This window comes from Scyliorhinus canicula, chromosome 20 (genome assembly GCF_902713615.1).
Source record: "Scyliorhinus canicula chromosome 20, sScyCan1.1, whole genome shotgun sequence".
Lineage (NCBI taxonomy): Eukaryota > Metazoa > Chordata > Chondrichthyes > Carcharhiniformes > Scyliorhinidae > Scyliorhinus > Scyliorhinus canicula.
Genome location: NC_052165.1, coordinates 61,682,983 through 61,687,474, shown reverse-complemented (window position 1 = coordinate 61,687,474; position 4,492 = coordinate 61,682,983).

Below are 4,492 nucleotides of genomic sequence, written 5' to 3'. Positions count from 1 at the left end.
CAGCAGCAGATTTAAACATCTCTTTCTCTCCTCCACCCTCCCCCCCCCCCCCCCCTCCCCGTACAGCTGAATGTTTCTGAAAACGAAGCGTTTGATCGACCGTGCGTGCACATTTCTTGCGCTTGATGCCACCTGGAAGCCACTGGAACCCTCAGCCGGCCATCGACAGGAGGCGCCAGGCTTTCAGAGTTGCGAGGAATGAGAGTTGGGTGCCAGCGTGGGAAAAGCAATGTTAGTAATGGTCCATTCATTCAGCACACATTCTTCGCCGCGTTTGCACACATTCTGTCCGTATTGTGCACACGTCGCGCAATTAAAATTAATACCTTATTACTTTTTATGCCCGTTGCTATGTAGATATTTCACTGGTCCTTTTCCGGGCAGGGGTATATTAATGAGGTTTGATGCTCAGACTGAAGTTTAAAAAGACATCACCACCCATGATCAGCCCCGAATGAAAAAGATACATTTCTGTACTCTTCTGAAGACGACATGTCTAGAGAATGTAGAATATTATTCGTTTCTATTGCCATTCTGCGGGTTGCCTGTCAATTGAAAGTTTCAGAAGTGCCATTGCTATGCAGAGCTTTAATGAAAACAGGGGAGTGTGCGTGCAAATGGAGAGCATATTCAGTCTGGCTGCCTGGTGCAAGGTATGGTGGAAGTTAGGGAATGGGCTAGGTGTATGGATACAATTATAGCCCCAGAACCCCACCCCCAGCGCTCGACACGCTCCGAGGAAAACCTGCAAGAAGTTGTTAAAATAAACTGGAGCGGCGGCTGCCTTTGATCCCGGCAAGGATGTGAACTGAAACAATTACCCTGATGCAGTGTTCCATCTCAGCAAAAATAAACAGGCTACAGTTCCACTTGCATGTGAAAAGCGCTTCAATTAAACGGATAATGACTCTTTAATTGCGCCCCATAGCACAATATTTATATTTGCCATTTCACTTTCCAATCAACTGGCTAATTGGCGAAGAGAAGGACAGCATCCACCGCGAGGTGAACACGACCACTCTCAACTGTAACTCCCTCTCTCCCAACCAGGCGCCATGAGCAGAAACCTTGCACCATCAGCGGTTTTGCCCCGGGCAAAGCACACGGACGCAAGTGGACCTTTTGCCATTTTCGCCCTGTGATTAATGTCTTCGTTATTTCTGTCAATTGTATCGTTTGACTTTAACAAAATGACCATGCCATCAATGCCCCATCTCCCAGATGGACAGTTCACCAGAAGGTCCCACCCAGCGTGTTTTCACTGTTACTCGTCAAACAGTAGCCTAGGCATCTGGAGAACTGGCTTTCCCCACTTCTCCAAACTCTCTTCCCCCACCCACCCACCCAAAGAATCCCCTTCCTTGTTTCCCTGTTGCCCATGGCTACTTCAACGAAAGCCCTTGCGGAGAATATCAGCTCCCAGCTCCATCCCTGCCTTGATCCGTCCACAGTCAGCCTGCTTGTTTAACATCCCATCTTGAATAAACTGCCATCTCCGCTGGTTAAACATCAGCCTCGGCACCCAACCAAAAAACAAAATATCTGGACCCTTGCCATCAATTCAACCCCGGGTTTCGGATTGAACTAAATTGCTCGCCGAGTTTCCCATCGAATAGTCTCCCCATCACAACAAAGGCTTCCACCTCCATCCACACTGCCCGCTTCTACCGCCTCAGCCCGTCAGTTGCTGAAACTCTCATCTATCCCGCAGACTGGGCAATTCCAATTCTCTCCTGCCTGGCATCCCAGCCTCCACACTCCAAACCATAGGCCGCATAATGTCCTTATTCTATCTCCCATGCACCAAATGCTGATCTATCATCCTGGCCTTGCTAACTTACATTGGCGCCTCCAATTCCCCAAAACAACCAATTTATTTGCTTAAAGAAAGTTCCCTAAAGTTAATGCCCGCTCAATTTTTCTCACAAGCGCCGATTTCGGCCAACAAAGAATTCGACATTGGGACTCCGGTCCCAGGTGCAGCTCTCTCCTCACCATTGGCCAGTATGCCCATAGCCACCTCGGCCACACATTCTGGAATTCGCTCCCTCAACCCACCCTGTCTTCCCCAACCCATCCTCTCTTCCCCAACCCACCCTCTCTTCCCCCCGCCCAACCCCCCCCCCCCACTTCCCTCCCAACCCCCCCTCTTCCCTCCCAACCCCCCTTCCCTCCCACCCCCTTCCCTCCAATCCCCACCCCCTCTTCCCTCCCAACCCCCTCTTCCCTCCCAACCCCCCCTTCCCTGCCAACCCACGCTCTTCCCTCCCAACCCACCCTCTTCCCTCCCAACCCCCCTTCCCTCCCAACCCCACCCCCTCTTCCCTCCCAACCCCCCTCTTCCCTCCCACCCCCCCCCACCCCCACCCCACCCCCTCTTCCCCCCGCCCAACCCCACCCTCTCTTCCCCTCCCCCTACCCAACCCACCCTCTCCCCCCCCCCCCCGCCCAACCCAACCCGCCCTCTCTCCCCCCCCCCTCCACCCCCCCGCCCAACCCAACCCACCCGGTCTCACTCTTCCCCCCCCCCTCCCCTGAAACCCACCCGGTCTCCCTCTTTTCCCCTCCCCCCTGAAACCCACTCGGTCTCCCTCTCCCCCCCCTCCCCTGAAACCCACCCGGTCTCCCTCTTTTCCCCTCCCCCCTGAAACCCACTCGGTCTCCCTCTCCCCCCCCCCCCCCCTCCCCTAAAACCCACCCGGTCTCTCTCTTTCGCCCCGTCCCCTAAAACCCACCCGGTCTCCCACTTCTCCGCCCCCCCCCCCCAACCCCACCCGGTCTGTCTCTTTCCCCCCCCCCCCACCTCCCCTCCCCCCACCACCTCCACCACCCAACCCAACTCAGCCCCCAACCCCCAACCCCACCCAACCCACTCCCCCAACACAACCCACCCCCCAACACAACCCCCCCAACACAACACAACCCCCCAACACAACCCCCCAAACCAACCCCCCACCCCCCACCCAACCCAACCCCCTACCCCAACCCAACCCCCCCCACCCAACCCCCCCACCCAACACCCCCCACCCTCACCCAACTCCCCACCCTCACCCAACCCCCCCACCCTCACCCAACTCCCCCACCCTCACCCAACCCCCCCCCCCCCTCACCCAACCCCCCCACCCTCACCCAACCCCCCCACCCTCACCCAACCCCCCCCCACCCTCACCCAACCCCCCCCCCCCTCACCCAACCCCCCCCACCTTCACCCAACCCCCCCTCACCCAACCCAACCCTCACCCAACCCCCCCCCCCTCACCCAAACCCCCCACCCTCCCCCCAACCCACCCTCACCCAACCCCCCCACCCACCCTCACCCAACCCCCCCCCCTCACCCAACCCCCCCACCCTCACCCAACCCCCCCTCACCCACCCCCCCCTCACCCAACCCCCCTCACCCAACCCCACCCACCCCCCTCACCCACCCTCACCCCCCTCACCCAACCCCCCCCACTCACCCCCCTCACCCAACCCTCACCCAACCCCCCCACCCACATCCAACCCCCCCCCCCACCCTCACCCAACCCCCCCACACCCAACCCCCCCACACCCAACCCCCCCACCCACACCCAACCCCCCTCACCCACACCCAACACCCCCCACCCTCACCCAACACCCCTCACCCAACCCCCCCCCCCCCCACCCCCCACCCTCACCCAACCCCACCCAACCCCCCCACCCTCACCCAACCCCCCACCCAATCCAACAGGCTTCTCTGCTTGAGATAAAAATTAACGTTTAAGACTCCGTGGACCAACACGAGACCCCTTTGGAAAATTAGAAGGACATTTTATTCTTAGCTTTACTTCCAATTGAACCGTTGAAAAATGCCCGATGTTATGTTAGTTTGAGTGGAAGCATGAGACTGGGAAGTTTGCAAATCTCGATTTCTGAAAGATTATTCAGGGAAGGCGCGCTGCTGTTTTGGTAACGAGTTTGGAAAGCTCAGTAAGCATATCAGAACATGTTCACAAGGTAACATTCAAACATTGCAGTGAGGCGACCCCACAATCAATGGTTAATTATGTCCGTGAAGTGCACAAAATTAATGGCTTTAGCTCTTCGCCAGGATAATTAATCTAATTATTACTTCGGGGGAACGAAGTAGCTTTCATCTCCTTTCTGTTTTTTACCTTCCACCCTGCCCCCAGCCCGCGGCAAAGGAACTCAATGCAGCAAATAAATCAGTAACTGATAATACGTTTGCGTCTCCTACTATATTGATCTGCGTTCAAAACCTTTAATTGACTGAAGCTATCGGGTACTTAACTGTAAACCAGCAGAATAAGTAACTAACACGGTATTGCTAAATATTGGCAATAACACATGTTACCAACCAGTCTCAAATACCATCAAACGCATCTACATGATTGCTCATGTGAATACAAGAAACCGTGTGTTATTATATTTGTTCCAAGTTTAACCATATTCCTTTGTTCTGACCTCTCGGCTAAAATCACACGACTTCCCCTTTGGTTGTCAAGGAGATCGG